Here is a 22,500-nt window from a genome sequence, read left to right as displayed (position 1 = left end):
TCTTTCTCTCTTTCCTGCCCCCCTCCTCTCTTTCTCTCTTTCTCTCTCCCTCCCTCCCTCCCTCCCTCCCTCCCTCCCTCCCTCCCTCCCTCTCCCTCCCCCTCCCTCCTCCCTCCTCCCTCCCTCCTCCCTCCTCCCTCCCTCCCCCCCCCACCCCCACTCCTCCCTCCCTCCCTCCCTCCTCCCTCCTCCCTCCCCCCCCCCCCCTCTCTCTCTCTCTCTCTCTCTCTCTCTCTCTCTCTCTCTCTCTCGTCTCTCTCCCCCTGCCCGCCTTCCTCCCCTCCCTTTCTCCCTTCCTCTCTTTCTCTCTCCCTCTCCCTCACCCATCCCCACTCCCCCCCCCCATCCCCGGTCGGTCATGTGGCATCCTCATTTTCCACGAGAAGTCAGGAAGCCGGAAGCGATGTTGGACTGATGTTCGCATGCTACGGAATCCCCCTTCCCCGGGGATAGCTGCGCTGCTGAAGGGGATAGCCGCGTTGCCTCTGGCGGGCCGTGGCGGGTGGCGATGGTGTCTTTTCTTCTGTATGGATAGAAATGATTTGAAGAGGAGGCAGGATGGGCCTAGGTCCACTGACTCACACCAAGGCCCTTTGGGAGCTTTTCAGTGAATCGGGACGGAACATTGCTCTCCGTGCGGGGAGGGAACCGGGATGGGGCACCCCGAGATGGACCGCTTTGGCACACACGTGAGTTGGAATTTCAGGCGCTTTGGACGCGACGGGTGGGCTACCGGGACGCTCTGCCGCTCTGCCTCCCCGCCTCTCCCTCCCTCTTCTTCCTGACCTGAAAGGAGGACCAAAATCTTCCTCCTCCAGAAGCTCAAGCTCAAGCTCAAGCTCAAGCTCAGAGCCCGCCGTTTCGTTTCGAGTCAGTGAATTCTGGCTTGGGCTTCTCCTGCGTGTGTGTGTGCGTGTGTGTGTGTGGTGGTGGTGGTGGTGGGGGGGGGGGGGGCACAGTGCACGCGTCCCCCGGCCGTGGGTTGCTCTCTTCTCGAGCTGTCTCTTGGGGACAGGAACTTCTCAGGCGACAACTCAGAAGGATCGTGGAGGGAACATCGTTTTTCCTCCCTCTCCCACGACTGATCGATGCGGACGTACACACGGGAATCTCGCGCCCCCCTTCCCCGCCCCAACTGAGAGGAGTCACCGGTACGTGGACATCCTTGCGGTCACAGACGCTCTCCGTGGCTCTTCTATGTGGCCGGGCTCCCTGGCCTTCCTTCACCGCCCCCGCCCACCCCCCGATGAAGTTGCATCATCGTTCGTAGTGTCAATGCTGTGAGGAGATAAGCTTTTCGAAATAAAATTCTCCCCGCCTTTCCTTCCCAAGGGCACCGTGAACACCTACCTACCTACTCTCGTGTGCAGTGCTTATGGACCCAGCTGGAGCAGAGGACCCTCTCCGACACACCCACGGACTCACTTGCTCCGAGTCGTCGGGGAGAGGGTGTTTGGTTCTGTGTTTTAAACTGGTGGGCCGATGACACGTCATCTCCTAGGAAGCCACCGGGTTCACCTCACCGGTTCGGGTTCGGTGGCGTGAAGTACATTTACATCCTCCTTAGGTTTGACTCTGAAAGTCTTGGGGCCCTGAGTAGGACGCCCCCAAATGTGCCTCCGTGGCGTACGGATGTTTTGGAATTAGAGTGACAACACCACACCGCGAGAGGGACGCTCTGACTCTCCTTTACTTCTCCCCTCTGAAATCGGGAAGAAAATCTCTCACGTGAAAGGGGAGGGGGGCGGGCGGGAGGTGTAGGGATCACGACGAACTGAACTGAACTGAACTGCTTTCATGTCTCCTGAAATGTTCACGAATCATCTAAGTAGGATTGCTCATGACAAACAGAGGACATAGGTGTGGACGAGATAAGAATGTTTAAGGGGAACTTTCCCCCCAGTGCTTGTTTTCTGTAGGCCGACTTCAAGATTTTCCAGCATCTCTGGTCATCTCTGGGCTTACAGCTTGGCTAAGTGCCATGACAGGGTGAAATCTCAGCGAGTGTCTACATCATCGCCACATAAGATAAAATACTGAAACGTTCATGGCTCCACAAGTCTGAGGGTCTCCCTTCTTTGGACCTTTTACGGAGGAGAGACTGAGCATGTTCGGTTCCACGCCTAGCTAGATCTTGTGCTTTAGGGAAAGACTGTACTAGGTAGGAGCCTTGACTTCTACACAGTATTCCATGTTCACGCTGCTCACTGCGGTTGGCTTCCTTACTTTCACTGAAGGAAAAAAAAAAAAAAAAAGAAAGAAAAGAAAAAAGACAGTGTCCAAGGACGAAGCATTGTAAAGAAGGAACGTGTGTGGTCCTTCTTTAAGGACCTGAACCTGATGTCGCCATCCTCATGGGAGGAAGAGGACTTTTTTTTTTTTTTTTTTTTTTTTCCGGGGGGTGGGGGGGTGGGGGGGCGCGCGGGTGGAGGCAAATTAGGAAGTATGGAGATGAGGTTTGGGGGAAGGAGCGAGAGGTTTTAGTCCTAAAGGTAGTCATTTCTCAATGGGAAAGAAAGAAATCAAGGGAAAAGCTAAAAATGGGCACAGACGATTGGAAAAGGCGTGTGAAGAAAAGAGGCTTTCGAAAGGAATCAGATCTGTGGTCAGGACTGGATGAGGATGGATACAAAGACAGAAATGACTTTTCACATCAACATTGAAACCAGTGCCAAATTAAGATTTAGTTGCCTCTCTCTGTTCAAAGGACCAGGTTTGGGTTTAGGGTTTGGGTTTTTCTTCTATCGGTCTGCTCTGTCCATCATGAGAGATTAGATTAGATTAGGAAAGGATCTTTTCCTTTATCTTTAAGGAGGGAAAGAAAGAAAGAAAGAAAGAAAGAAAGAAAGAAAGAAAGAAAGAAAGAAAGAAAGAAAGAAAGAAAGAAAGAAAGAAAGGAAGGAAGGAAGGAAAAGAAAGGAAGGACGGAAGGACGGAAGGAAGGAAGGAAGGAAGGAAGGAAGGACGGAAGGAAGGAAAGAAGGAAGAAAGAGAGAGAGAGAGAGAGAGAGAGAGAGAGAGAGAGAGAGAGAGAGAGAGAGAGAGAGAGAGAGAGAAAAGCTTATGTCTTTGTCAAAAGTCATCACTTATTTTCTAGGCTGCCTTTATCAGGTCTCGGAGGACTCACATCGACTTCGTCCTCTCGATAGTCAAAGAACCAGGTCTGGCTCAGAACTGAAAAAGAAGCTTCTCTCTCTGCCTAGCAAGTCTTTCCTTGGGATGCTGGTGACATGCCTAAGGAAGCACTGTTTCACGGTGACCTATCATCTGATGAAGTGCCTTACGATCTTTTGGATATTTTGGACACACTTGCCCCCAAATTGAAGGACCGATGAAGTCCTTTGGACTTAGAGATAGGATCCAGGAGGAGAGGGCCCTCCAAGTAGCTCAAAAAATGTGTTCTCTCTCCTGAGAAATGAGAGAGATGAAACTGACTAAGTTTCTTGGGGAGGTTCGATGACACGGGAAGCGTTGTCCAAAGAGGAAGGAACGACGTGAAGTCTTCTTTGGCTTGTGTCTGTACACCGATGTGTTCTAACGGTTCCAGAAATGATGGGATCTTTCTTCCCGGAAGTCTTCTCTGCCCTGGCATAAAGGGCTGTCTGTCGTCGTCAAAATGGAGGCTCACACGAAAGGGACTGTACCCAGTATCACGGAGATGTTCTAACCGACTTTCACGCCGAGGCGGCAACAACAGCCCGTTGAAAGATGGTGGGGGTGGCGGGGCACACGTGGGTGGAGCAAGTCCATTCTGTCCTTTCAGCATCCGGTCGGGGCTATGGCAGACGGGAGACGAGACGAGACGAGACGAGATGAGACGAGACGAGACGAGACGAGACGAGACGGCGGCCCAGCCGGTTGCTCCCTGGCCAACCTCCCCCCTGCCCCTCCCCTTGCATTCCTTCACCCGCCCATCCCACGGTGTCTTGAAGAGGAGTCCGATTGTCAATAGACGTGGGCAGGAAGATTTTCTACGGTCTACCGGCAACGGGAACGGCGACGTCTGACCTCTCGTGCTTGTAACCCTGGGGGGTGGGGGTGGGGGTGGGGGGGAACGTTTTTCTCTCTGGAAAGAAAACCTCCTCTCTCTGGATCCTCGGACCCCCAGCCACTGGACTTCATTCCACTGCCACTTATTTATTTATTTATTTTTGTGGGATGCGGGCCTCTCACTGTTGTGGCCTCTCCCGTGGCGGAGCACAGGCTCCGCGGCCATGGCTCACGGGCCCGGCCGCCACGCGGCGTGTGGGATCTTCCCGGACCGGGGCACGAACCCGTGTCCCCTGCATCGGCGGGCGGATCCTCAACCACTGCGCCACCGGGGAAGCCCTCCACTGCCACTTCGTAGGGGTAGGGGTCATCCAAACATTCTTGTGACCGTGGCTATGTTTTCCGTGTGGGTTGAGGTCTTCCCTCACCGCAAGCCTGATGTCCTCACCGTGGCACAGAGACTGTTAAAGAAACGAAATGTGCTTGCCGCCTGGGGTCTGCCTTCCACAGGCTTCCGGGTGATCAGATCGAGGCACCCCTTTCACTGGGCAAATCCTACAATTCTTCACAGAAGCTCTTGAAAACTTTTTTGGAACCGGCACTCGTCCAGTCACGCTCAATCATCAGGCAGGGCCGGCAGAACCGATGGAAAAACTGGACTCCAAGAAGAGCAAGAATGACTTCCATGGGGTTGAGTGACCTGAGGAGGAGGAGGAGGAGGAGGAGGAGGAGGAGGAGGAGGAGGAGGAGGAGGAGGAGGATGTGTATGACTACTTGTGTAAAATGGGACTGACTGGGGAAGCGGGGGATACTTAGGGGGTTGGGTGGGATGAACATATACACATTACTGTACATAAAATAGGGAATCAACAAGCATCTCCTACTATAGAGCACAGGATACTCTACTCAATACTTTGTAATAACCTATGAGAGAAAAGAATCTGAAAAAGAATCTTTTCAAAATTATTTATTTATTTATTTATTCATCCATTCATTCATTTATTTATATTGCGGTATGCGGGTCTCTCACTGTTGTGGCCTCTGTTGTGGAGCACAGGCTCCGGACGCACAGGCTCACGGGCCTAGCTGCTCCGCGGCATGTGGGATTTTCCCGGACCGGGGCACGAACCCGTGTCCCCTGCATCGGCAGGCGGACTCTCAACCACTGCGCCACCGGGGAAGCCGCTAAAATATATATGTGTAGATATAGATAGATAGATAGATAGATAGATAGATAGATAGATAGATAGAGATTTATAAAAATCTCTGTCTCTCTGTCTCTCTGTCTCCGTCTCCGTGTCTCTCTCTCCTCTCTCTCTCTCTCTCTCTCTCTCTCTCTCTATATATATATATATATATATATATATATATATATATATATACATACATACATATATATATATATATACATATATGAGAGAGGGAGGGAGGGAGAGAGAGAGAGAACTGAATCACTGTGCCGTATACCTGAAACTAACACGACATTGTAAATGAATTATATTTCAAATATTTTTAAAAAAAATCTGGAAAAAAAAAAAAGAGAGGGAGTGGGATTAGGACTGATGGTTAAATCTTTTGTTTTCCACATACAAGGGAAACAGAAACAAACAAGGAAAACCCAAGTTTCTTTTTTTATTTTTAAAGATGGATATCCATTTGGTAACTTATACCTCTGTCAGCAGGATGGAATCACTGATCTTTTTCTCCTTACCTTCCTTAATTCAGAAACTCTCAGTGAGGCTTCTTATTTCCTTGGCGATACAGCTATTTGCATACGTTACCTGGAGGCCAAAATTATGTTTCCATGAGACAGGGATACACACTTCTGGATATGAAATTCTGGTGCTACTCGTTTCCCTTAGGGTGTTGTTCTTAACCTGAAAACGGGACTGCATCCCGAAGTTTTGTGAGTTCCCTTCAATCTCTGGCTACGACTCTCTCCATGAATGTTGGCCATTTTCTCCCACCCTTTTGGCTTGGCATCACTGAGGCCTAAAACGGCCTTTTGCCTGAAGCCCTGCAGACGGAAGCTAGAGAACTTGATGAAAACCTTAGAGAAACGGCCACAACGGCTCCTATGGAAAGAATCCTCGTGCCTGTTTCTGTGAGAGCCACTCCGAAATTTGAACCAAACACCCGACGACATCATCAGAGGTATTTCAAACTTCTAAAGTTACTTCGACCCTGACATCTAGAAATCTCCTTCACACACACACACACACACACACACACACACACACACACACACACACACACGAGTCACCAGCTCAGCTTTAATATGTTCCAAGGAACTTTCAGAGGAGGGAACTGTTGAGCTCCCAGAGTAGGCCGCCCCAAAATGTGCCTCCATGCTCTATTGATTATTTTGAATTCAAGTGACAAGAACCGGCCAGCACAAGAGGGACACACTGGCCCTCCTTTCTGTCCTCCTGCGGAGGAAGATCTCAAGTGAAGACATCTGCTTCCACACATGTCCATGATTCTCAAATGGTGTAGTGGGGTTTCCAGGGTCAGGAAAAGGAGGGGACACCTTTTGCCTGGAGAAAAGGCCTGTTTCTCACACGTCCTCCTCCCGTCACCTCCTCTCTCCCTCCTTCCCTCCCTGCAGTTTGGAGGGGGCAGCCTGAGGGTGGCGAAATTGGGGAAAGAAAAGAGAAAAAGCCATTCATTAAAGAGAAGCTCGAGGCAAAGTCAAAGGCTCCGACCTGACCGGAGAGCTTTCTGCATTTGAATCGAGCGATTGAACGAGGCCCTGCGGAATGAATCGTCCGGACCTCCCCTCCCCCGCTCCTGGCAAAGGTCAGTCCAAGGGGACTTAGGAAGGAGCTCTGGAGAAGGAACGGGGGTGGGGGTGGGGGTGGGGGCGGGACCAACAGACAATAGCCGCTGCCTGCCTGCCTGCCTGCCTGCCTGCCTGCCTGCCTGCCTGCCGGGTTGAGGCCTGAGGGCTGAGGGCCACGCCGCCTCCTGTAACACAATCCCTTCCAGGAAACTGCTGTGATGACTATGTGGCAGTGAATCATCAAATCCGAACTCTCTTGGCCTATTTCTGCAAAAGGCCCGAGTCTCAGCTATGACAGATTCTCTGGATTTCTTCGCACATGGACTGACCCGCACCCTCCCATTCTGTCAGATCCTCCTTTGTACACACACCTCCACTGGAAGGGCTCTTTGGCCTCGTCCAGAAAAAGAACAAGCAAAAACAAACACACAAACAGACTGAAATGATGTGTCGGTATTTATTGGAAAGAAACACGCTCCTCTCACATACTTGAGGGCAGGAAGCGGAAGGCAGGTTCTCGGCCGGAGGGGGACGGGAAACCTGAACCGACGTCGGTCAGCGGGCCGCCCCCCCCACCCCCCTTCTCTCCCACGTCACGTGGGCGTCCCTGCCCTGCTGTTGATATTTCACTTGGGAAACTTCTGTAGGCCGGCCGAGATGCCAGCTTGCTGTCCTGCTGCTTCATGTCCATCTATCTCTGTCAGCCATGCCCAAAAGGCACGTGAAATCATGGAGAGCAAATAGCACACCCAGAGCTCTCTCTCTCTCTCTCTCTCTCTCTCTCTCTCTCTCTCTCTCTCTCTCTCTCTCTCTCCCCCCCCCCCGTGTGTGTGTGTGTGTGTGTGTGTGTGTGTGTGTGTGTGTGTGCGCGTGTGTGTGTGTTTGGATTTCCCAGGAACCTATGAGGGAGCAAAGGGAGGGCTGGGTGAAGGAATCCTGGGTGCCTGTCATCGCACACCCTGCAGAGCACCATTTATTTCCATCTCCATATCTGAAAGACACTTAGTCCTCATTTCAGCAACTTGATGGTGATTCCCCTTCTAAATACATGACAAAACCTATGAAGTACTGGACTCATTGAATCTGTAGCTGCTAACAGGGTCCAGGGAGTTTTCAATCAATGGCAGGAAAAGAAATGATCCTGAACATAAAACTGCCAAGAATTCCTATGGATGGAGTTATCGTGGACCGACCACTGGTGAGACGTGCCATGGGGGCTCGCGTTGGACAGACTGGAATGGGATAGGTAGAGCCAGTCATCCCATGTTTTACCTCGAGCTGCAGAAGCAGAGAATATCATCTAAAAGCCTACCTTCATGGTATCTCAGTGCTCAGGGCTCTTCCTTCTCAGGGATCTTGTGTTCTGTAGGGATAATTCACGTGCTGGGGCAGTAGGTTCCCAGTATCATCTTGTGAAATGGATTAAATGATGTCTTCCTTTTGAAAAGATAAAGACTATTTGGAAAAGTTATTAACAGTGAACGCGTGACGTTATCCTCTCTGATCTATAAAGTAGAGTTGACCGTTGAACCACCAACATGGAGGGTTACGGCTGCCGACCCCGACCCCACGCGCTGTGAGCGTCCATGGATAACTTCACACTCAGGGCCCTGTATCTGCGCTTCCACCTCCGGGGACTCAGCAACCGACCACAGATCCTGCAGTGCCATAGTGCACACCTATGGAAAATATCCACCTATGAGTCACACGCACACGCACACACACACACACCCACACACACACCCACACCCCCACACACCCACACACATCACCCCCACCGCCCCCCCACAGACACACACTTCACAGTGCTGTTGGGCAACGGCCCTAGCACAACCTGAGAGCCTTCGTGGTATTCGGACTCCATTACCTTTGGTGTGTGTGTGTGTGTGTGTGTGTGTGTGTGTGTGTGTGTGTGTGTTCGTGTGTTCTTTTACCTTTAGTTTTGAGGACAGAGGTAGGGCCGAAAAGAGGTGAGCAAAGCCTTCCCCTGGAACCTGAGGAGGTGTTTAAGGGTTCTGGTTGGCAGATCACCAGTGTGCTGAGTGCCAGGTCCTGGGGACAGAGCTTCTCGAAAGAAAGAATGTGCTTCTTTGTGTCTTGGTGACCTGCCGACCGACCGACCGACCGACCGACCCTGGTGGGATGTGGAGCCCATCCGTGGGAAGGGCCCTTCTCGCCTGGGTCTCGGGAGGATCCTGGGTGCAGAAAGCTCCGCCCTCTACCTTGTATTTTGCCCGTGGAGTGGAGTTGGACGGTGTTTCTAAAGACTCACGCCGGGATACCAGGTTCTGCCGATTCCGGGACCGAAATAGGTCCTGCTCCATCCCCTCTCTCCCTCTCCCCTCTACTGCCTTCGTTCAGGCTCGCACCTCACCGGTCTCTGTCCTGGCTGGGCCTCTGACGACCCTGCCGGCCTCTACCCTGGCCCCTGCTCCCTTGGTTTCCGTGCCGCGTAGAGAGCCATGGTCCTCAAAAGGCAACTGGTCACCTTCTCCCTTTTGTGGAGTCAGTCCTGGCATGGCTCCTCCTGGCCTGGACGTTAACATCACGTGCAACGACTGACAGACTGTGTCCTTCCTCCCGGCCTGATCTTCTACAGGCTCCCCGCCGAAAAGGGGGGGTAAAAGTCCGCGTGTCTTCCCAAAGTTGAAGATTGGACACGCCTGCCTGGCCGATCGATTCCTAGCTCCGCCACTTGGGAAACCTACTGGATCTTCTGTCGAGACCGCAGAGACATCTTCCTTCGCGGTGCGGTCGTCGGCAGCGGTTCTCTAAGCCGGCCCCGACCGTGTCGGAAAGATGTGTCCCTCCGCCTGTCGAGGACCCGACGAGAGTCAGATACCTTAAGCTCGGTGACTTCCCTGCTGTCTCCCTTTCTGTGGCACAAGCCCATATCCCTGGGTGAGCCCTGTCTTCGCGTGGGCGTGACTTGGCACCACGGTCCGGAGGTCGTGGTGGAAGATCGTGTGCCCACGAAGAAGAGATCCTTGCTCCCGGGGGGGGGGGGGGGGGGGCGGGGTACGTGGACTCTGGGCATCTAGCGTCCATCTTCTCCACGTTCTTCTGAACCCTGCTCTCCCTCTTTCCGCCCCACAGCTCGCCTGATGGTTCGTGGGGAGATGACATCCCAGCCGGCGAGAGCCAAATGATCTTCCCAACGCACGAGAAAAGGAGAGGCGCGGGCCCGGATCCGTCTTAATTTTCTATGCCTAAGAATTTCTAAGAGTTCTCATCCTCCTTTGGCATCGCCCGCGCCCCCCACCCACCCACCCCCCCCTCACCCACCCCCACTCACACCCCCCCCCCCCCACACACACACACACACACTCCGCACCCCCGCCAGAGTATAGTTGCTTTTTCAGATTGCCTCTCTTTGCTCAGATCCAACAGAAGAGATGTTAGGTTCGGACGCTTCTCTGGGTCTTTCTTTGTTTTCTTAGGAGGGCTCCCCGTGTCGCATGAAACTCAGAAGAAATACATGCGTAAGCTTCTCTCCTTGTGAGTCTGTTATAACACGTGGAAGATCATTTAAAGATCCGGAGGAGGCAAACTAGGATTCACGCACCCAAAGTGGAGCCGGGTGGCCGGTGGGAACGGGGTTCCAGGTGCCTTCCTGTTTGGGGGAGGGGGAGATCTCCCCCTCTACCCCTCTTGAGTTCCTGTGGCTGGACTCATTCTAAAATGGGCCCGATGGGCTTCCCTGGTGGCAAAGTGGTCGAGAGTCCGCCTGCCGATGCAGGGGACACAGGTTTGTGCCCCGGTCCGGGAGGATCCCACGTGCCGTGGAGCAGCTAGGCCCGTGAGCCGTGGCCGCTGAGCCTGCGTGTCCGGAGCCTGTGCTCCGCGACGGGAGAGGCCACAAGAGTGAGAGGCCCGTGTAATGCAAAAAAATAAAAATAAAAATAAAGTAACATGGGCCCAAGGCGCGGAGAGACGAAGGTGTGTGGGGGGAGCGGGGTGACCTTTCCTTTCATTCGAGGGCTGAGAAGTGGCTGAAGCGGGCGGCGTCTCTCCTGCTCAGACCGAGGAACGAACGGTACATGGGTGAGACAGACAGGGAACCGGACCGAGAGACTTAGGTTTTGGGGTGTGCCGTGAGCGAACGAGCGAGCGAAGGAAGAAGCTAAACAGAGCTCGGGTTTGCGGTGGTCCGCAGTGTTTGTCTCCGAAGGTTTCTCGGGCCCGAATGCCCTAATTTGCCGATCGCGGCGGCGGCCTCCTACCTCCGGAGGCAGGGAGTGCACCTTTCAGCCGAGAGATGGATGTCTCGCTTTCAGGGAGACACAGAGGAGAATCCCAGTGTCCCTCGGACAAACGTGGCTGCTTCTGGAGTCCCCCTTCGCTCAAAATCGTCAATGTGCCACGGAGGCCCGTTTTGGGGTGGCCGATCCTGGGCCCAACACCCTTCTCACGGAGAACAGGAATGGTCAGAATGGACGGTATCAAAGTCCAGGGCGCCACCAGCCTGTTTCAAAGACCTATCTGCCAGCAGCAGCTGTTAGCTGTAACCTCGTACTTTCCGAGTCCCCTCCACATACCCCCCCCCCGCCCCACCGCCGCCGCCGCCCCCGCCGCCACTTTGCCATCTTGGCCAATCCCAACGGATCCTCGCTTCACGAGCACCCTTACTGCTTGCCAGCTTCAGGGTGAACAGATCAGGTCGGCCGGCGGGGTGGTGGTGGTGGTGGTGGTGGTGGTGGTGGTGGTGGATCACGGTGGATGAATAGGAGGAGCGGAGAGGACGTGTAAGGCAGGGAATCTCTCCAAAGGTGGGCTCTTGGTGGGACGGAAACAAACGTTTTCTGTTTTCTTTTCTTTTCTTTTCTTTTTTTTTTTTTTTTTTTTTTTTTGTGGTACGCGGGCCTCTCACTGTCGTGGCCTCTCCCGTTGCGGAGCACAGGCTCCGGATGCGCAGGCTCAGTGGCCGTGGCTCATGGGCCTAGCCGCTCCGCGACATGTGGGGTCTTCCCGGACCGGGGCACGAACCCGTGGCCCCTGCATTGGCAGGCGGATTCTCAACCACTGCACCACCGGGGAAGCCCGGAAACAAACGTTTTGAATAGGGCACTGCCTGAGATTGGGTGAATCGGAGGGACCTCTACGGGGCCCCCCCCACCCCCTCCCCACCATGAAAGGGCCCCACACAAGCCTGCCCTTTTTACCCCAGTTGAAAACCCTCTCTAAAACCAGAAGGCCAAAAGAAGAATGACCGTGAGAGATCTGACCGGCCATCGCTTGGGACAACAGTGAGGCCAGTGAACCCAGTGAAAAGTGGACAGAGGGGCCTAGGTCCCTTGGCTCGACCCCTTCGCTGAGAAGCCAAAGCCTTTTACACGGGGATGAGCTTTTGCACACTTAGGTTTCTTCGGCCGGTGCAACGTTCACGAAACACGCCAAAGGAAGATGATCGAACGATGGACGTGTTTGTTGTCTGCCTGAGCCCACACGATACGAAATAGAAACTGGGGGAGGGTGTGTGTGCTGATGTTCGGGGTCTGGTGGGAGAAATCCTGGAGGGTTTTTGCCCTTAGGGTGCCTTGGTCTGGGGTTGACTTGTGTGCACTGAGAAAGAGGGCCGTTATTGAAGGCGCTGTGCAGATTTTGGACACCCTGATCCATGGAACCCTGAAGTTTGGGAACCTAGAAATCTTTTGGTCTGCATTTGAGTTGGAAATCATCTCCTCGACAGAAAGAAGTACATAGAAGGAGGAGGAGGAGGAGGAAGAGGGGGAGGGGGAGGGGGAGGGGGAGGGGAAATGGAATTGCATGAGCAGATCAGCCCTGGGGGCCTGAGTCTCAGACACACACAGACACACACACAGACACACAGACACAGACACAGACACAGACACACACACACACACACACACACACACACACACACACACACACACACGAGGCTCGCGGGAGTAAAAGAAGATGAACTTTTCCTCTGTGGACACCCACCCACGACTATACCTAGTTGTCCCAAGACGAGAAGCTCAGCTGTACATTGAACCCTTATCTGTTCCTGTGCTTTCTTGCCGAACATTCTCATGCGCTTCTTTCCCCTCGTGGAAGCACTTGGTATTCCCCACAGGTAGCCACCGTGGAACCAGCTGCTGATGATCCAAGAATTTGGAGGATTTCTGGAAATGATCAGTGATCCCGAGACAAACTCTCCCTTTCGTGATCCAAGCAACTCGGGGGGTGGGGGGGGTGGGGCTGCCTCTCACCCCCACCCCACCCACCGCCTTCTCCCTCTTGTGTACAAGCTATCTCTTTTAATTAAAAAAAAAAAAAAAAAAAAAAAAAAAAAAAAAAAAAAAAAAAAAGTTTTGCCGTGCTAGCCTTAGAAGCCTTGTGGAAACGACCTTCATTTTTCTGGTACTGCTGTGCCAGAATCTGGAAAGGGCCTGGTAACAGGTACTGTATGTCTGTAGCTCCCTTCTAGAGCTGGCCTGTTTCTGCGTAGGGATCCGAGTGCCGCAATGAACTTGTGAGAGAGCTCTCTTGAATGGCTTAGAAGGGAGCACTCCGGAATTCAGTCCACTAGAAAGGGAAGGGACCCAAAGGTTTTAGGCAAGTTCAGGTGGTGATCTAGGCTGAACCCTTCAGCCGAGAATAGCCAAGGTCAAGGTATGGGTTTTATGAAACTAGGCATGTCTTTAGCGTGATCAGCGTTCGAGGTCATCCTTTCCTTCTATCTACGTCGACCCCAAATCCAGTAAGTTCACGGGAGTGAACCAGATTCGTCGGCAAGAAAAAGAACTTGGGGATGATGGCTGACATCATCGTCTGAAGTCTCAGGAAGTGTTCACGGGCCATCTCGTCGTCATGGGATCTCGAACAAGTGATGTCGATAGCTCTAGGTGCAGGAACTCCTTAAGAAGCGTTATGTTTTGTGGTATGTCTACTTAAAAACAGTCTCGCCCAGACCTTTTGGGTCACTTTAGAAACTTCAGAGTTGGCATAAGTGGAATGATGGGGAATTCGTGGAATGTCTGGATCCTTTCCAAAGATAACCTATGGAAACGTTCGTTCATGGCTCGACAAGTCTCAGTGGACCTACTTCTGTCTCCTTATTACAGAAAGACTAAAGATGTTTCGATGTATGAGTCCACACCTCTGGCATCACTCTGGGGAAAAGAAAACATTTTTAAAAAGTGACACTGTGTGAAAATGTATGCTGGTGAAATGGAATCATCCCTTTGCCAGTCCAGAATCACTGGTGTCACAGACGCCGTTCACCCTGGCTTCCTAGTTCCTGTTCATGACCGATTCAGGTTTCTGAGGGTTCCGAATTCTGATTGTCCTTTTCTTGTTTTCTTCTCCATTCGTGTCTCAAAGAACTTTACGTTCCAAAAATATTTTTTAACCTACCAAATCATAGATTGTCCGTTTGTCACAAAAACTTTTAGGTTGAGAGATCTTTTCTTTCTTCCTTCCTTCCTTTCTTCCTTCCTTCCTTCCTTCCTTCCTTCCTTCCTTCCTTCCTTCCTTCCTTCCTTCCTTCCTTCGTCCCTCCCTCCCTCCCTCCCTCTCCTCTCCTCTCCTCTTGTCTCCTCTCCTCTCCTCTCCTTCCTCTCTCTCTCTCTCTCTCTCTCTCTCTCTCTTCTTTCTTTCTTTCTTTCTTTCTTTCTTTCTTTCTTTCTTTCTTTCTTTCTTTCTTTCTTTCTTTCTTTCTTTCTTTCTTTCTTTCTTTCTTTCTTTCTTTCTTTCTTTCTTTTTCTTTCTTTCTTTCTATCCCCCAAGTCTGTGCGTTGTGTTTCTTTCACTTTGTTCTGTTCCTAGGTACTAGGGATTTCTTTTAAATTCCATTAGCTTAAATAAGGGGCTTTGCATTTTTTGGCGAAAGCACCAGAAATGTATTTTCTCATTGAGTGTCGGAATGTTGTTTGCCGTGGATGAGGCAGGCTCTCCTTCTGCCAGATGACTGACGATTGGATGGAGGACAAGAGTACACGTGAGTAGGATCACGAACACTTACTGACGTTTCAGAGGACCTTAAATGAAAAACAGAGAAGCCTAGCCTCCCCCCTCCCCGCCCTGTAAAATTCGTCTGAAGTGGAGAGAAGACCTTGTTAAAAAATCATTTTGCTTTTCGTTCGATCCACATGGTGCGTGGATTTCCTAGCAGAAACTTAAGCGAGGTGTGTGTTCATCATTCAGCAGAATTCTAATTCTCTAGTTCTAAGGAAAACTACTCCAACGCTTGAGGAAGTCACCTTCCCGTGCAATCCTTAGGGAAAGCTCCCACCAAATTTAAGGATAGGAAATTTGGTTTGTAAACAAACGAGAGTCTTCATTTGGCGACCTTTGGTAGAAGTGGGGTGGGGGGGTTGTCTCACTTTCCATGGTTCCACTGTGCACACATTTCAATGACTAGGTGAAATCGCACCAAGAGCCTAACTACGTGTTTCAAATGTCAGTTTCCGCGATGGATGAACGGTAGCTGCGTCAAGTTCAAAGTCTGCTGCTTCCCGTTCGGTCTGCAGTGACTCCACCGATAACAAACGTGCGTGCCCCGTGTCCGGGGACCGATCCTCTTTCAGAGCCTGTCGGTGATTGCCTGGCGTGTATGTGTCTGTTTCCCAGGTCACACGCAGTGTGTCGTTGTGTTGCCCCCCGCCCCGGTCTGGTCTCCCCCGTCCATGGAAAATAAAAAGAAAGAATTGCCCGGGAACGACGAAAGTGCGGCTAAGAAACCCAAAATGATGACGCTGGGAGTCATCACTTGGATGGGGTTAGGAGACACCTGGGCATGCCTAGGACAACGCTGCCACCGTGTGAGAGACCAGCGCAAGGAGAGCTGAAGAAAACAAAGAAAAAAAAGGAGGAGGAGGAAGGGGAGGAGGAGGAGGAGGAGGAGGAGGAGGAGGAGGAGGAGGAGGAGGAGGAGGAGGAAGAGGGTGGGGGGCGGGCGGGGGTGCGGGTGGGGGGAGGACAGGCTGAAGATGTCTCCAGGCGATGACGTTGGTGAAACCGTTCCCATTCAGAAAAGCACTTCCAGAGAAGAGAGTTCAGGACCCAGAGGGCACAAAGGGTTATCGTGTTGGAGGCTGATCTTCAGTTAGGGGAATAACAAGCAAACACACAAAACCTAGGACTGCTTATCCAGATGTAGAAAAGATACCACGCCAAGAAGGCAGGCAGGAGAGCAATGTTGAAGATTGCTGTTCCTAGGACCTTCCAAAATGAATCGGAGGCTTTCATGGCATGCTTTCTGTGACGGTCCACCACTCAATAAATCGTACTTTGGCTCTCTTTTTATTTCTCTACCTTTTAAATGGTGAGCGAGTAAGAGAGTTTTAAAATGTTTTGATAGGATTTTTTTTTTTTTTTTTTTTTTTTTTTTTTTTTTTTTTGTGGTACGCGGGCCTCTCACTGTTGTGGCCTCTCCCATTGCGGAGCACAGGCTCCGGACGCGCAGGCCCAGCGGCCATGGCTCACGGGCCCAGCCGCTCCGCGGCATGTGGGATCTTCCCGGACCAGGGCACGAACCCGTGTCCCCTGCATCGGCAGGCGGACTCTCAACCACTGCGCCACCAGGGAAGCCCCCTGATAGGATTTTTGAATGTCGTGGGAGAACGGTATTTTCCCCCCGTGGATGAACAAGATTGCTTTTTCGAGCTTCACCTTTCACGGTCATTTTAGGGTCCTGAACTGCCCTGCCAAGTGAGCCCTGTGTGTCGCTGTGTCCCTTCAGAAGGGTTGGTGCTTGATGACATCATGATATCGAAATCTTGATGGTTGACTTACAGGACCACTGTTGGGAGTTTGTTTGTCGTCTTAATCTTCCTTACCTACTGCACTCACGTGACTGTCCACTCTTTGTCTCACTTCTCTCTCCGCACCCCCACCCCCCACCCCCCACCCCCCACCCGGTCCTTCTCTCATAGATATAGACGTACGGGCACAGAGAGCGCTAACAGTGCGTCCGTACCTATCTCTCCATCGTTACAGGTGTTGGTACAGATAGACATGTACATGTCGTCTTTACCCCCTCCGTGGGCACTTAGTGGAGTTGCTGGGTCGCATGGTAGTTTTCTGTGCAGTGTTTTGAGGGACTTCCTTTCTGTTTTCCATACTGCTGTCTTTTGTCGGAGAGCCGTTCTCTCACCCGCCGGGTGACATCTCTGAGTCCTCCCTCCGGCGTGCCACGGTGGTGGTGGTCTCTCTCAGCTTGAAAAATACGTGTTGGATCGGGAGGAAGGAGGCACTTTTTCTGCTTGTACGAACTTGCTGTCGCAACTCCAGATCCTGTGCCTGTCCGAATATCTTCGTCCAGAGAGATGCGTGTGTGCGCTTTTTTCGTTGCCCCGTTGAATTCTTTCACTAAAAGAGGTTTTCTGTTTTATTTCTGTTTGTTTTGTTGTTGTGTTTTGTTTGTTTGGTTTTTACTAAGAAAGTTGTGTTCTTTCTTTCTTTCTTTTTTCTTTTTTTCTTTTTTTCTCTTCTTCTTTTTTTTCTCTAATGAAAATGTTCTGTTCTGGCCTCCTGCCCACTTTTCTCACTGGGTCGCTTGTTTTCTGGAGGCTGAATTGTGTGAGGTCTTGGTCTGTTTTGGATAGGCTCCCCTGACGGGATGTGCTTGGGCTTGTCCTAGGCCTTTATACGTCCACGTCCACGTATACGTATGCCACAAGCGTACGTAATGTGTGTACGTATGCGATACGTGCACGCTTTTCTCTTTGTTTTAAAGGCCAGAGAAGTTCTACAGCTTGACTTCTTGGTTGGTATGGTTTGGTGTGGTCCTGGTGGGACTACGGTTCGCTGTCAGTACTCACCGCACTCCACACACACACGCACGCACGCACACGCACACACACGCTCACACACACTCGCACTCAGAGTGTTGCCTTGTGTCGACGTACCGGAACTCAGTTTCTTTAGTGGATGGCTATTGACTCCACCCTCGCCCCCTCCCCACCAGCCGCCCGCATTCCCCCAACCCCCGCCTCACCCGCCCCCACCCCCCCCACCCCCGCCCGGCCCGTGATGGATCGTGGTCAGTCCGTTATGAAATCCATGTTCTCGTGACCGCAAGTGCATTTTCCCCACCCTCGCAGCACCCATGTGTTGTCTTTGGACGAATTCCTGCGTTGTTCCCTGAGCGCTTGCCTGGTTTCGGTTTGCCAGTCCCCGACTTCCGTCCCTCTCTCTCTCCCTCCCTCCCTCCCTCCGTCCGTCCCTCCGTCCTTACATCCGTCCCTCCGTCCCTCCGTCCCTCCATCCGTCCCTCCCTCCTTCCCTCCCTCCCTCCCTCCCTCCCTCCCTCCCTCCCTCCCTCCCCCCCGTCCGGGCAGCCGGGGATCTTGCTCGTGCCCCTCTGGGCAACCCGTGCCGGGCGCCCCGGGCCCCGCCGGCGTCTCCGCGGGATTTCCCCCCCGCCCAGGAATCGCGTTGGGGAGCGCGTCTCCTCCGAGACAGCCTCCCGGCGACATCTCCCCGGCTTCCCCCGCCCCCCACCCCCCCACCCCCGTCTGCTGCCCGGGTCGCACCGTGTCGTGTCGTGCCGACCGGGGAGCTAGCTCCGAGATGGACGACACGGGGCCGCCGCGCCAGACGCCCGCCGCCTCGTCCCGGGCTGAGCTCGGGCGTTTGGGCGGCCCGGCGCTGCCGCCGCGTCCTCGGTGGCCGGCCGGCGACAGGGATCCGGCCCGGGGACGTTGGAGCCGGTTGTCGGGAGCCACCTGGCGGCCGCTTTTATATTGTCCCTTGTCTCTGGAGCTTCGGCGACCTTCGTGAGGGCTGTGAGTCGGCCGCCGGGCCCGAGGCAGAGTTCCGGCAGCCAGGCGACGCTGGTGGCCACTGTCCCGGTGGCGCCCAGGCGTGGGCGCCTCCTGCTGTCGCTTGAGATTGGGCGTGCAGGTCTATGAGGGTGTGACCGTCGCCGCGCTCTCGAGCCGCTCTGGGGGACCGCCTGGCCCGGTCGACCAGCATCCGTCCGCTCCCCTCCGGCCGCGGGGACCGACCCGGCCACCCGACACGACCTGGGCCGGGCCGCCGCGGTGGGAAGGGAGAGGGTCTTCCGCGCCCTCCGGAGCGCCTGCGGATGGGCGGTCGGTCGGGCTTTCTCCTGGCTCACCCTTTGGAGCGTTCATTCCCCGACCCCCCCCACCCTCCCTTCCTCTCTTCCGCGGTCCCCACAGCGCCCCGCTCCGGAAGGTGGGGGACCGGCCCGGGCCCGTGCGTTTAGGTTAGGCCGGTGGCGGGCGCGACGGGCTCGGTGGCGGGCGCGCGTGGGGCCCCTCCCGGTGGTCGGATTCTTTCTCACCGATGTTTGGCCGAGTCGGACTCGGGAGGTGGGGACCGGCCTGGGCCGCGAGGGGTGACCCGGAGAGACCGGCCCGGGCCCGGGCCCGGGTGCGGTCCCTCCCTCGTGGGCTCTGGTCGCCTGGGAGGCGCCTCCCGGGGCAAAATGTTTCCAAGTGCCCCTGGGTCCGTGGACGTGGACGGACCGGGCCTTGCTCGCGCGGGTGGCCGGGGAGGGCGCACCCGGCCCTTCAGCGTGCCCACGGGGGGTCCTGGTCGGCGGACTTTGAGTTTTTTCTCACCCTCCCTCCCCCGCCCCCTCTCCTCCACCCGCCGCGAGTCCCGGCCGGGGTGGGGGTGGGGACCGGCCCGCCCGAGCCGTCCTGGGTGGCCCGGATAGGGCGGCCCGGGCCCGGGCGCGGTCCCCCGTGGGGCCCGCTCGTCGGAGACGGCCGAGTGAGATATTTCTTTTCCTTTCACCAAGTCTTGGCCCGGAGACTCGGAGGGACCGGTACCTGCCCGTGCGGGTGAACCGGGGAGGGCGACCCGGCTCGCGGCCCTCTCCCACGTTTGCCCGCCCCGCTTGGCCCGCCCCCCCCCTCCCCCCCACCCCCCCCCCCACTCCCCCCAAGCTCCTCGGGTCGACCAGATGGCCCCGAGAGCTCCGGGGCTGGTGTGGATGGGGAAGTGTTGGGGACAGGCGGCCGGACCGAGGTCCCGGGGACCCCCCCTGCGACGCGTGCGTGGGCCCCGCTGCCGGGCGCCGTGATTTTTTTCGCCCGAAATGGGCCTTTTTTGCCACCAGATAGGTGCTGACACGGTCTTCTCTGGCGTCTGTCGCTGAGGACTTTGGGAGTCTGGACGCGCGCAGGGTCCTGGGCTTTGGATCGCCGTCTGGTGGCCGAGCCGACCCTCGCCACTTGAGCCGCCCGCCTGGGCCTGCGCGCCGGCTCTCGTGTGTGCGTCCGGCTGACCCGACCCGCGGTGCCGCCTCCGGTCTCTGGCTCACCCGAGGGCGGCGGGGCGTTGGGTCTTCTACCCCGTGTGACTCCCCTCCCCGCCGCAGGCACCCGGTGGTGGCTGAGACGACGACCCCACCCCGCAGGCTCCGTGCCACGTGTCAGGCGTTCTCCTCACTCGCGGGGTCGTCGGCCACTTTTGCCTGAGAGGAGAAAAAAAAAAAAAAAAGAAAGAGGGGGTTTGGGGTGCCGCCGGTGAGGCCGAAGCAGGCTCCTCTGGTGATGGTCCTCGCTGTGCGTGCCCCTCCCCTTCGGGGCCTGGTGGTCCCTGGCTCTCTGGCATGACTGATCGATGTGGTGATGTCGCGCTCTCCTGGGCCGGGCCTTAAGGTCGCGCCAGACGAGGGACGGACGTTCTTGGCGAACGGGACCGCTCTTCTCGTTCTGTCCGCGGGCCTCCCCGCCTCTCTCCTCACGCTCTCCCGGCCTGTCGAGGGGTGTGGGGAAGGGCAGGGGTGGTGGTCCCCGGCCCTGACCTTCGGCCTCCCGCCCCCTGCCTCACGGCGTGGGTGGCGGGGCCGTGGTCCTCGGACGCAGCAGACGCTCTCGCTTCGCCTCCTCGGCGTGTTGCCCCCGTGGGCGGTCCTCCCCGCGTTGGTGGGGGGGTGCCGTCCCGCCGCTGCGCCGCGCGCCCCTGCCGGTGCGTGAGCGTGCCTCGTTCGATCCTCTGTGGTGCCCCTGGAGCGCTCCAGGTCGTCCCTCAGGTGCCCGAGGCCGAGCGGTGGTGTCGTTCCCTTCTCCCAGCGTGCTCCTCGGGGTCCCCGCCGCCGCGGTGGTGCGTCCCGTGAGTGGCTCTCTTGGGGGGGTCGAGACGGTAAGGGAGGCGTGCCTCTGTTTTCCCTCCCTCGGTTGGGGGAAACAGGGGCCGCCTCGTCGCGGTCGTCCTCCCACGGTGTTGCTGTGGCACGGGGGGACTGACTCGGGCCAGGCGAGCGTCCGCGTGTGCCCACCCTCCCCCCCCACGTGTGTGTGTGTTTGTGGCGGTCGGGGGGGAGGGGGTCGCACGCGGGCGTGGGTGGCGAGCGCGTTGGGCCGGGGCCTGTGAGAGAAGGGGGTCTTTCCGCCCCTCTCGGGCGTGCTCCCTCCTCTCGGGGCCCCCGATGGACGGGCCTGGGGGCGGCGGAGGTTGTGCCCCCGGCTGTGGCCGCGAATGCTCCTCTGGGCCTCGTGCTTACCCATACCGCAGACCCCTCTCCCAAACCCCGCCCAGTCGTGGACTTTGGCGGCTCGTGGAGCGCCTCCGTGGGCGGGCCCGAAGGGGAGACGATGGGTTGGGGGGACGACGCCCCCTCGGTGAGGAAACCTTCTCTAGCGATCCGAGAGGGAGCCTTGGGGTACCGGACCCCCCAGCCGCTGCCCCTCCCGCGCGTGCAGTGGCCACGGTGTTGGCGACTGCCAGAGCACGTGGGCGGAGCCCCTCGCCTTCGCGGCGGGAGGGTTCTCTGTGCCGGCCCCGCGGTGGGGCCGGGCGCCGCTCTTTGCCTACCGCGGCCCGCGCCTCCCCCCTCTGAGTCGGGGGAGGGTCCCGCCAAGGCCGGGCGTCCGGCGCGGGGCCGCGCGTGCGCGTGCGCGTGCGTGTGCGTGCGCGTGCGGTGACACACCCCCCTCTCGGTGGCGAGGCCGAGGGGGGCGGGCGGGGACGCCCGGGCGTCCCGACGACTCCCTAGTCCCGCAGCCGCGAGGAGCCCGTCGCGCCTGCCCTCGCCGCGAGTCGGCAGCCGGTGGCGGTGTTGCGGGCACGGTGCGGGCCGCCTCGCTCGGGGGCGTTCACCCGGGGCGCGGGCCCCGGGGGTCGGACTCGGACGACGGCGGATCTGGCGAGGACGGAGGGGTTTGAGCTCGGTTGGACGGACGGGGTCCCTCCGCGGTACGCGGGGGGACCGTCGCACGCGGGGCCTGGCGGCGGGGCCGGGTCGTGGGAGGCCCCGGGGTGGCTGGGGCCGGCCGGCGTCTCAGGCGTCGTGGGACCGCCCTCGTGTGTGTGGCGGTGGGACCCCGCGCTTGTTTTCCTGGTGGCCCGGTCGTGCCTCGGCACTTTCCCTCCCTGGGCGGGCGCCCCGCGCCCCTGCCCCGCGGCCCTCGCCGTGTGCGCGTGCCGCCCCCTCCCCGTCGCCGTCGACGCCGCCGCCGCCCCCTCCCCCGGCCCACCCCACCCCACCCGGCCGCACCGCGTCCCCCTTCCACCGTCTGGGACCGAGCCGTCCTCGCCCACGTGAGGGTGTCGCCCCCCCCGCCACGGCCGCCTCGGCCGGCGGGCGGCGTCCCCGGGTGGAGAGCTCACGGTTCCCGAGGCGGAGAAGTCGGGCGCGGCAGCGGAGGGGTGTGTGTGTGTGTGATGGGGGGCCCGCGAGGTGGGGCGGACCGGTGCGCGCGCGCGGGAAGAGTGTTGTCGCGGGCAGGCCGCGGCTCGTGGGTGTTTGGCGGGGGGAGGTCGCGAGCCCCGCGAGGGGGGACCCGTGAGGGGGCCGAGGA

The sequence above is a fragment of the Kogia breviceps genome, assembly GCF_026419965.1.
Source record: "Kogia breviceps isolate mKogBre1 chromosome 20 unlocalized genomic scaffold, mKogBre1 haplotype 1 SUPER_20_unloc_4, whole genome shotgun sequence".
Taxonomy (NCBI): Eukaryota; Metazoa; Chordata; class Mammalia; order Artiodactyla; family Physeteridae; genus Kogia; species Kogia breviceps.
The sequence above is the reverse complement of the archived record's forward strand: the minus strand, read 5'-3'. Positions refer to the sequence as shown.